Below are 11,258 nucleotides of genomic sequence, written 5' to 3'. Positions count from 1 at the left end.
AGAACCCCTCTGCTCCAGTCCTGTTGTACAGCCCAAGCAGTGACAGGGGTGAGGGCCAAGACTTTTTGCCTATTGCTTTTAATCTTATGTATTTTCTTAAGTTTTGCACTTCCTTTAAGAAACTCCATTTTGTATTGTTCTGTAGCTTGATATAAGTGCTCGACCTTTTACTCTTTTGTATGCTGTATGGGCGAGAGTGTTTTTGTGGAAAAGGAAAGCATCAACTGGTGACTGGCTGAAAAATACAGACAGATAAAAGACGAAACAAGAAGAATCCAGCCCAGAATAGCGAGAGAACAATGGCAATTGACCTTCAAGAACACAGTGATAACCCAGCAAAAGCCCAGAGGACTGGGTGAATTTACAAGGCTTTAAAAGATGATGCTAGACATATCAATGTTGGGTCTTGTTCTGCATATCATCCTGAAGCATCAGTTCATTTGATGAGAGGGACCAGCAGGAGCCTGGCTTCTACTCGTGATCAATTTAGCTGGCCACTAAGTTGACCCGAACACCAATAAGACTGGTAGCATATACCAGCACAAAACAGAAATCGGGGAATGAATGTGGTGTGTGTATTAAGCGTCTACTCAAACTTTGCCTTATTTCCCCTTATACAGTCTTGTTCATGATTTGCGTAATTGGCAATTTGAATAACACTGCCAGGACATGAGTCCTCAAATGTTCATCCCTGGTTTCAGTGTTTGGTTGTACAGGCGTTCCTTCTGGGCATCTTGGTGCTGGGAACTGAAAGGGGGAGGGCAGGATAGGCAAATGGTATGATGGCAAGTAAACTGCCAGTCTGCCCTAAGGAACAACACATCCTGACCTGTCCTGAGCAGTGGTACATCTCCTCCTCATTGGTCCCAAACAAGTGAAGGGACACCCCAGGACATGTGGGAGCTCCTCTTGGGAAGTGAGCTTCATGCAGTGGGATTGCAAACCCAGTCAGCATCACTGGCCCTGGTAGCTGCCGTTTCGGCTGTGATCCTTCTGTAAATAGGCTACTTTAAATTTCTCTTGAAGATCCAATGGGCGCTCTCCTCTTCCCTTGCTGTCATTTGTCAGTTTGCAACCCCAGATGTTTTTTCTATGGATTGTTGTTGTAAAGAAAGGCTGGATTGTATACACGTTAGTGAGAAGAGATGATATGGGTTACCTCTCGTGATAACCCGAGGCATAATCCAAGCCTTGGGGTGAACCCAGAAGTGCATGTCATCCTGAAGGAATTGGTATGACAGGAGCACTTCCTTTGTAGCCGGCCCTCCTTCCCTGCACCTGTATAATATGAACTATAGTTAAAAGCAATATGAGTAAGCAGGTGCATTACAGGATAACTTTGAACCCCAACTCCAAACAGTCCAACAATGACCCTTCAGGATGAGAATCTTTGCCTTGCCACAGCCCCAGCCGTCCCAGACAGCACAAGGGCTTTCACTGCACCACAACCACAATGACTGCACTAACTTGTGCAGTGTTTTAAGTGCAGCTCACTCAGGCTCTGCTTGATAGCCATGCACAGTTTCTCTCTCTGCTGGGGCATCCTCAATGCTAGGGAAGTCAATCCTTCTCCAGACTGAACTCAGACCAGGCTCCTCCACAATCTCCTTGGGGCCTCTTTTAATGCTGCATGGAGCATATCATGAAGCAAGACCTCTCCCCTGCTCAGGGGTGATGCATAGGGGGTGCACGCGCACCCCATGCACATGGCAGTGCACCCCCTGCAAGAAGGTGCCACCATCTAGGGTGCCTGATCATCCCTGGGCTGTAGGTTGGTCTGGCAAATGTACAACAAGGGGTATTCAACACAAACAACTACCGTCCTCACCACCTGTGTAAGTACTGTATTTAGTAAGCTCTCCTACAGTGGTCACAGCAGATACAATCACCATATGGTTTAGGAGCAGTACCCCTTCAAACACAACCAGAAGGACACCAGAGGCTGAACGTATTTGTATCAAGATGTCTTGCAGACACCAAGTGAAGCTATGCTCAGGTGGAAAAAGAAGCAGCAGCAATCACTTGGGCCTGTGAACAGCTCAGCTTTTACTTCCTTGGTCTTTCTTGGAAGATGTGCTTTGAGCCCTGGTCCTTCAGACCTACCAGAGAGGAGCAGAGGGCTGTGTTAGGACTGCTCTGGAAAGGAGACTGGTGACTGCAACACACAAAACAGACTGCACGTGTCTGTCTTTGTTACACGTACACCACGCTAATAAAAGTGCACCAGCCCATATCGCAGCACCCCCTAGCAATTTGTTCTGTGTGGGGGCCTGTGAACAGATGGGTGGTCTGGGTGACCTTCCATCAAGGGGAATGTGTCCCTGGGACAGGTTCCCCTTTGCAGGGTGCTCTACTACACCACGCAGAAGGTCGGGAATCCTTGTTGTAACTGGACTTGGCAATTCCTACCCTTCTCCCAGGAAAGCTCTTCCCATTCAACATTAACTTCTATTAATATGGAAAACGTCTATGATGGTTGAGTTCTGTGTCTGCTGCCTCGGTGGAGCAAAGACATGAAGACTAACAACCTGGAGAAGATGTGGGGGTGGAGAATGCCCAGGCCCAGTCACTTCGGGAAGAGGAGTCAATCTCTTCACATCTGAGTCACATTTTGCTCCCCCAGCACAGGGGCAAGGCTCCTTCTCCTGCCTGTCAGCCAAGCAGGTGCTTTATGGCTGTGCTTTTCCTATCAGCCGTTTTATTCCTTCCTGATCGACACAAGCAGAAAGCAATTCTGTATGCCCTTCGCTCTCTTTCATTTTGCCCTGATTGTCTGGAGAACAATGAACATATCCACTTGTTAGTAAAGTCACTGCAGCTATCCTCTAGGGCTAGGGACAGACATTACATACAAACTGGTTCAAGTGATCAGAAACTGGTTTAAACCTGTGTGACAGGGGGGGCCTCCTTGGGGCCGATCTCCGTGGCCCGCCCACCTGTCCTTGGGCAACTGCCCACTATCTTGCCTGCCACACCTTGGTGTTAATTGATTCAATTATAGATGTCAATTAAACGGGAGGCTGCCCATTTTAGTGCCCCGATGCCAGGAGGCGCTCTGCAGCTCCTATCCTCCCCAATACTGCAGCCCAAGCCTTGCAGATGGCATCTTGCTGCTCCCATAATCACCGGCCCCACACTGGGCCCCAGAATCATCCATACAGGACCCCTCTATGATCCTCTCCTATCAGGCGGCCTCTCTGCCATCATCCAGGCTACCTAGCCCCCCCAAAGCCCTTTTCCCCCTCTCAGGTGTGGTCCCCCCAGGACCTTCAGCCCCTTGCCCTGGCCCACCTCCAGGCCAGTCAGGACCCCAGGGCCCCAGCTCTTGGGCATCCCTCACAGTGGGCCCCTGGCCCTTTTGACCCCCATGGTCCTGGCCCCCAGCTTGGGCCAGTCAAGGTACTCTCCTTCAGGGTGGGTCTCTAGCCCCTCACTCTTCCCTTCCAGGCTCACCATGCCACTACCCCCTTTCTCCCAGGGGCAACCGCAGCACCACACCCTGTACTCATTCACTCTCTCAGGGTCTGCCCTCTGGGCCCCTCCAAGCATAGGGTTACCCACCCAGTGGTGGGAGCTAGGGGTTAAGGCACCCCAACCCACCTTTCACCAGGGTGATCACTGACCTGGCATTTCCTGGGGGCTCCCACACCACTGAGAGCCCCACCAGACCACCCACTCCTGGCAGGGTGCAGTTTCAGGTCATGCCCAGGACCAAGGAGCCTCCTTACCATCCCCTTGCAGCTCTCCCTTACCTCCAGGTTGTTCTCAGCAGCCCTCCAGCCAAGCAACATTACTGCCTGGCCTCCAGGCAACTAAACTGCACTGTTTATATAGGCAGCCCATGCCTCTAAAATGGCTGCCCTCATCAAGCACCTGGCGGCTGCCAGCTCCAGGCACTTAAAGTGGCAGGCACACACAGTGCTCTGCCACAACCTGTAACAGAACAGCTGTTTCTGAAGCTGTCCTGCACATCTTCTTTCACTGTTCAGACCTCTTTGACTAAGTCTGGGGTTGACTGAGTGCACGTGACACTATGGGGTGATTCCTGTTTCACTTTTACGCACTTATGTGACTTCCCAATATCCTTTTTGACACATGGTGGATCTGGATCCTTGTTCTACGTTCAGGGCAGTAAACTTGCCCAAGTAGATGTGTATGTGAGAGAAGTGAAGTGGAGGGTGAGGAAGGCCAGTCCATCTTTTAGCCCAAACAGCCTAGTGGTTAGAGCCTTGTCAAGGTGTTATACTCAGTTTTAACTCTGGTTCACAGTGAGACTGAGTGGGACCGATTCCAGTCACAGCTTGAAAGCTTTATTAGGATGCACAATAGGAAAGAAGTATTTAATTCAATAAAGAGAATGCTTGCATAGCCTCAGATTCAGGGAAGAAAACAGGTCCGCTAGCCAGACTTCTCTGGTCCTCTGAGGACTTGAGCTCATTTGCTGAGCCTTGGACAAGTTCAGATTTAAAAGTATTGAAGAGTAGAAGTTAATTTCCCTCCAGTCTGTGCCCAACATTTTCAGATGGCTGGTCCCGATAGTCTAACGATTGGTCTCAGACTGGCTTAATTTAAACTTCTTTCTTTCACTGAAATGTTCAGAACCGGATTTAACAAGATTTCTTTTGGACCTGGAAGGTGTCAACTAGTTGAGATTCATAATCCTTGGAAAAGCATGGAGTACTCCTCTCCTTTCCCTTTCTATCACTGCATGCTGTTAAGATGGGTCTGTTTCCTCCTCACTTTAGCTTATGGTTTGACAAGGCTGCTTTGGTTTTACAACTTACCCAAGCATTTATCAAAAATATATCTGTTAGAACAAAATAACACTCAATACATTTGGTTACAGCAATTGCTACTGCTAATTATTTTAAGATGAAGCTTCAATGTCAAGTATTGGGATTACTTGATGCATGGTTCTTCCTTACAGTGTTTCTTTTTAGGCCTTGTGCTCTGTCACAGAGCACTGAGGTGCCCTGTGCCTGAAGAGGGGAGAAACTGCTAAGGAAGGAGCCCTAGCGGTGACTAAGGAGCCCAGGTGGGGGTTGCCAGGGCAACCAATGAAGGCCAGCTGACCGGAAGGGGCCGGGCCTGGCTCCCTTTATAAACCCAAGGAGCTAAGAGCAGAGTTCTGGGAGCAATGATGTGAGAAGAAGCCTGATGGGAGGTACTGTTAGCAGAAAAGGGGAGCAGCTCCAATATGCTGGAGCAATGTTGTTGAAGCCTGGTGGCTTATATTTAAGTTGTAGCCAGGAGGCTGGAGTTTGTGTTTGCTGTTTGTTAAAACTGGTGGTTTGAGAGAGGCTGTTAGGGGTTGGAGGGGGCCTCATAGGGGACTCACAGCGGAGTGTGAGGACCCTGGCGCCAGTGGGTGCAGCACATGGGGTGCATAGACCCCAGACCCAGAGAGGGGTGTTTGAGAAGCCCAAGTGGGGCATGGCGAGCCCCAGGAGGAGGGTCGCGTGATTGAGAAGCCCAAGCTGGGCACGGCAAACCCCAGGAAGGGGGCTGCATTATTAAGAAGCCCGAGTTGGGCCTGGCGAGCCCCAGAGAAGGGGGCGGCATTATGGATAAGCCCAAGTGGGGCATGGCAAGCCCCAGGAGGGGGTTGCATGACTGAGGAGCCCAAGTTTGGACACTGGGAGCCCCTGATACAGGGCTGCATTGTTGGGAGGCCCAAGTTGGGCACTGTGAGCTGGATAGGGGGCAGTATTATTGAGAAGCCCAAGTCTGGGCACTGGGAGCCCCTGATAGGGGGCCGCATTCCTGGGAGGCCCAAGTTGGGCACTGGAAGGCCCCAGGAGGGGGCAGCAAAGGATGGAAGGCCCAGGGAGAATAGTAAGGGGCTGAATAGTGAGAGAACTGAGACAATGGTGATTACATCGGTGAGGGGTGGACTGCGATGTAGGGGAGGAAATGGAGCCACAGACAGCACCCCCTAGTGATGGGGCAGTATAAGGACAGCCTCCCACCAATTAATACTAATTAATTAATCAAGATCAAGGCATGGCAGGCGAGGAGGCGGGTGGTTGCCCAGAGACAGGTGTGTGGGCCCCATTAAGGGCGGCCCAGAGTGATGACCTGTCACGTGCTCTGTGTGATTTGGCCCAGTTAAATGTATGAATGGCTTTCCTCTTGCTTTGCTTGCCTAGCTAGCTGTTGGATCTGTGAAGGTTCATGGTATAGTCACTCAGGCAGAAGCTTTGGGGGTTTTTCTGCCTGAGCCAGATAGTATTAGTTTTGACCCAATCCTTTTGAAAATGGACAAGCCTGTCAACAGCACATTGCATTGTCTTATGAAGGGAGCAAAAGACCCAGGTTCTAGGTCTCCCCCAACAAAAAGGCGGTATGCATCTTCATCTCCTTTTGCACTACCAAGTGGCCTAATGACCAGGGCATTGCCCAGTGCACTGTAAAGCCCTCCTTTTGAAACTACCCACTCGATAGCTAGGAAGAACAGCGATGTGGAGTCAAGAGAAGGAAAGGGAGAAAGAGGAGGGTCCATGCTCCAAAGGGTAGTTCCGCCCCTTGCATTTAATATTCATTTAATAACATGGATTAACAACTGTGGGACAGTTTCTGCACCGTCAGAGGGAAGAGCCAGATCCAATGGCTCCTACCCTCCAAGGAGTGTTCTTCTCACTGAGCCCCTCCCCCTCTAGCTTTTTTTCTTTCTTCTGGTAGCAGATATCTTTGTACATTAGATCAGAGGTTATAGCCCTCAATCAAAATGTTTCTTATTTTTAGCTCCTCAAGCTTAAGATGGGATTTGAAACCCAAATTTCTGACATCTCATGGAGTTATCTAACCCTCCAGATACAGACTATTTTGTGGGGAGCCCTTTTCACCCTTCATGTTGAAGCTGGGCACTGGCAAGATAAGTGTGCAAGATTCATTGGCCAGAAGGAAAGCCAGCAAGAAGGTACATGATTTTGTAGCCCCTTGGCACAGACACGGCTAGAAAGGAAGAGCCGTGGGTTCCAGTTCACGATTCCAGGACAACTTGTGCATTTTCCATTACTCTGTCATGGATTAAAATCAAAATAAACAAGGACCCTGGTAGTAAGGGGCAGAAACCAGGTATCCCCTCTCCTCCAAGGTAGCGTTTCCATACCTGATCTAAGTGCATTGTGGATGTTTCTTGGAGGCTGTACCCACAAGTTTAACTAGGAAATCTGGTGCCCTGAGCAAAGTTAAGAGCATGGCCAGTGGAAAGGAAGTGTGGGGGGGCTTTATCACGTGCTGGAAAACCAGTGTGGGGAGAATAAATGACCCTGGCAGCAGCTGCCACCACATAGTGTCCCACATACTGGCGGTGGCAGCTGTTGCTGGTAGGGCTGCTTCCCTGGGGCCTGCCATTCTGGTGCCTACTTTAAACTGGCACCTAGGTTTAGTCCTGCCTGACTGCCTTTACCTGGCTATGACTTCTGAATGAATATACATTAACCTGCAACAGCCTGAGATGGCTTCAGTGGAGCACAAACATGCTGAGCACTTGCTGCATGTAACACTCACTACACTGCTAAACAAGATCTGTATTAGGACAAGTCTCGCCCTATTCACCACCAACCATATAAACCCCTAAATTCAATCCCTATCTGAGGTCTGACCTCGAGGCTTGGCCACATTCTGGGTATGAAAGAGACCCTGCCCCCACTCCTCTCCTCATTTCCCTGTACCTTCTCTGCATGTGGCTGACCTTGGGCCCACACTGGCCATCTGCAACAATGCAGTAGTTTTTCCATTTCTAACCCCTGCCATTTTTTCTCCCACTTCCTTTCCCTGTTGCCCATCAATAGAGAAGTAGTCTGCCCACCGTTCCCTAGAGATCTGCCTGACATGACATAAGGGAACCTGGAGCACTCAGTGTGCACAGCTTTGGTGTGGGTATAGGGCAGGATGCAACTGAGGTAAGGGAGAAGATCTGACAAAGGTTGTTTGTGGGTGACCTAAAAACCAAATGTTAGTATCAGCGCAGACATACAGGACGGGACACTGTGTGGTTGCTTCCATATTCCAGTGTCTTGTCACCTGCTACACTCGATGAGGTTTTCCACGGGGTTGGAATCAGCATCCATTTTAGAACAACCTGCTGTTTCAAGGCAATTAAAGAAGAGGGCTTGGTTTCACAATGCTTTTGTCTTGCCATTCACAATAAATTGGCAAAGTGGGATTTTATGTCTCCTTTGCCAAGGTGCAGGCACCGCAAGGTCACACACCTCAGCCCAGGTCTGAATTCTCACAGCTCATCTGCCGTCTTGTGCTTCCAGTTGGGTTACACAAAAGATGGAAGCAGAGTCCTGTGGCTGCACCTTTGGACCACTTCAGGCCAAGGTGGCAGCTCCTGAGCAAGCAGCCAGGATTGCATCAACTGTATCAGGGCCAAGTGCCAAGAGGGAAAAGGAGGGGGAGCCAGATAATGCCCAAGCAAAAGGTCAGAAGCCCAGCACTGACTCCAAGCTGCTTCCCACAAAATCCCCCTGATCTGGAGAGCCCCCAACACAAGGAAACCCCAGCTCCTCTTGTCTCCAGGCAGCCACACCACCTGTTTACCCCCAGAAGCACCATGACTTCCAAAGTCCAGATACCTTGCACTTAAAGTGGCAACAGCTTCCCAGCACCACCCCAATCTCCTCAAGCAAGGCAGTAACAGATGACTACCCTCATGGCCCTGGCATCCCCGTCACTGCACACCCAGCTATGTGACAGCTGCCGGCTCGGATATGCTCACAAGCAAGCTCCTGCTTAAGCCACTTTCCCCAAACTGAATAGCCAATTTTGTGCAGGCCCTGGAGCTCCACTATTCCTGCACGGGGAGCAATGTATGGACCCGTAACAAAAGGTCATGTTTCCCGCAGCTGAAATATGCAGACTGTCACATGACATAGTATCAGTGGTACACAAACACAGTTGAAAAACTGCAATAAGTTTTAATTCCTCTTAGGGCATTTCTACACGACACGGGGGTTTAATTCTCTCTAAACTGAAGTGGCAGTTTGTTTAAAAACACCGCATCAATTTAGGGTGAAGTAAAACCCATGGCAGGTACACAATGGTCTGCCCAATCCTTACCTGCCTGTCTGGCAGCGGGGAGGGGAGAGCAATCTGCCAGTGGGCCGAGCAGTCCCTGAGCTGTATGGGGCCCGCTGCTTCCCTCCACAGCTGTACGGTAGGAAACTAAAACACCTCAGAGGTGTTTTAGTTTTCTGTGTCCCAAAGTCATTTAAGGAGCCTTACGCTTCCAACATGCACAAACAGCAGCACAATTAATGTGCAACACACTACCAAATGTGCAAACAGTAACGTCATTAAAGCGGTGCAAAAGGACACTTAACCTGCTTTAAAGTACAAATGCCCTTAGAGACTGGTGCAGGCAGGGTCACAGCTGGCAGAACAGAAACCATTGAGCAAGTCCTTCTGCCAGATGGTTGGGTGCCTACAGCCAGAGCTGCTGTGCAGACAGACCCCATGGAAGAGTCCATCTTATGCAGGGGTCGGACTCGATGATCTATTGAGGTCCCTTCTGACCCTAACATCTATGAATCTATGAATCTTTCTGCAGATCCACCACGCTGAGGGCTAGATTTGGCAACTGCTGTTCCAGGGAGACCAAGCCCTTCTCAGCCAGGCAGCTTTGGGAGATCTCCATGAAGAAAGCTCCTCTCAGGCATGTGAGTGATTTCAGCCCTTAGTGCCTGGACAGGAGCCACCACTGTGGGGGTGCAGCTGCACCATGGCTGCAGGATGGAAGTTACAGTGGGAACTGCATGCGGCGCGTGGGGTCATCCAGCGCACACCACATGCTGCCTCTGGGTCACTCCAAGACACGTGGGCAACACTGGGTGCCTGGAACAGATGGCAAATCACTCAGAGAGTGGCTTGATCCCCTTCACAGAACAATTTTACAGTCCCATCGGCTTCCCCACTCACCCTCTCCCCTCCTACTGCCTTGCAAGCTGCCTACTCATTCAGCTGCTTGGCTATTTCCCTCATAGCCGCCTGTTTGACCTAGCATCTCTCATTTCATTGTGTGGATGCATAAAAACCTATCTACACCTGATATGTGCAGCCCCTTTACATACTTTTATACTCCCTCTTGTCTATTAAGCTATTCAGGAGATCCAGTATGGACTCGGGTTCATGGTTTCTGCTTTTTTGACAGTTAGTTTCAGGACTGACAGCTCTTCCCCGACCGTCTGTTGCCTGACAGAGCCCCTGTTGGGTCAGATCCCTGGTACTGTTTGTGGGTAACTGCATTACCTACGGCTCCGAGTGAGAGCCTCTAAAGCTCACACTGCCATCCTCAACCCCCAAAGGAAATTCAAACGGTGAGGGCAAAGTAAGTGCCTTTTGGAGTAGGAGATAGCCCCATGTGGTGGCAAGTGTGCTTGAGCATCCTGGACTTTCTCTTTCCTCTTTATCAGGTTGGAAATACCTTGGGGGAATGAAGTATTCTTTTGTTTTTTTCCCTGTGCTCCCTCTTCCCCCTGGCCTACCTCTTCATGATGCTGGAAGCAGCTTGAGCCACATAGGTGTGTATCATAGTGACTTTGAATGAAGCTAGTGCTAATGTCCTTATTTCAATGTAACCCAAGAGTTGACCCTTCTACACATGCTTTTTGATTCTCCTTCACAAGAAAAGGGTTATTCAACTATAAAAATATTCTAGGTATTACAGATCTCCAGAAATCTTGATGTCTGTATTTTGAGGACAGAATATCAGCTTTTCATCCCTAGCTCAGTGACTTTTATTCTGCAGCAGATGAGCAGGTCACATCTGCCACGAGTCATTTTTTCAGAAAGGGGAACACCCATTTCCTGCCTTAGACTGAAACATTTCTAAACCCAGAAAGCGGAAGTTCCCTCTCGTACCCTTTCCCCTTGGCGTGCACCATGGCCTCACAGTGACAAAATCAAGTTTCCAGGGAGAATCAACTTGTGGTTTTGTCTGGAAATCTTCAAAGATCCCGGTGGGTCTAGGCCAGAAGCCCTCTGGGATACAAACATCTCGTGCCCTCGCTGCAGACAGAGCTTTGCCCAGAAGACCGTCAGACTGAAGAGGAAATTGTGGAAGTTGTAGAAAAAGCTGAGCATCCGAGTGTGCTGGGAGTCTAAGAGGAGTCTAAGAAGAGGAGCAGGTGAGTGATCATGGGGCAGCCCCACTCACTGGGTGCTGACAGGTGGGGGGCAATCTCTACTGCCCCCCACTGCCCCATGCTGCATGGGGGGCTTTGCCACAAGCCCCCACAACCTGCCCCCCC

At 49.9% G+C, this 11,258-nt stretch overlaps 2 protein-coding genes and 1 long non-coding RNA gene across 3 annotated transcripts in view; 1 reads left to right on the top strand and 2 right to left on the bottom strand.

The window, feature by feature from the left end:
- Positions 1–11,258, bottom strand: part of LOC102381926 (H-2 class II histocompatibility antigen, E-S beta chain) — a 603,463-nt gene that overhangs the window by 249,538 nt on the left and 342,667 nt on the right. The window lies entirely within an intron of this gene.
- LOC102378163 lies at positions 281–3,790 on the bottom strand. The gene is made up of 2 exons (XR_325052.3): positions 3,753–3,790; positions 281–1,278 (listed from the first exon to the last, which is right to left on the bottom strand). It is a non-coding gene; the product is annotated as an uncharacterized LOC102378163 (long non-coding RNA).
- Positions 10,900–11,258, top strand: part of LOC112552080 (tripartite motif-containing protein 10-like) — an 8,846-nt gene continuing 8,487 nt past the window's right edge. Inside the window, exon 1 of the mRNA XM_025216590.1 lies at positions 10,900–11,135. The gene's annotated coding sequence lies outside the window, so the exon portion shown is untranslated. The remainder of the gene's footprint in view (positions 11,136–11,258) is intronic.

This window comes from Alligator sinensis, unplaced genomic scaffold (genome assembly GCF_000455745.1).
Source record: "Alligator sinensis unplaced genomic scaffold, ASM45574v1 scaffold1303_1, whole genome shotgun sequence".
Classification (NCBI taxonomy): Eukaryota; Metazoa; Chordata; order Crocodylia; family Alligatoridae; genus Alligator; species Alligator sinensis.
The sequence above is the reverse complement of the archived record's forward strand: the minus strand, read 5'-3'. Positions and strand labels throughout refer to the sequence as shown.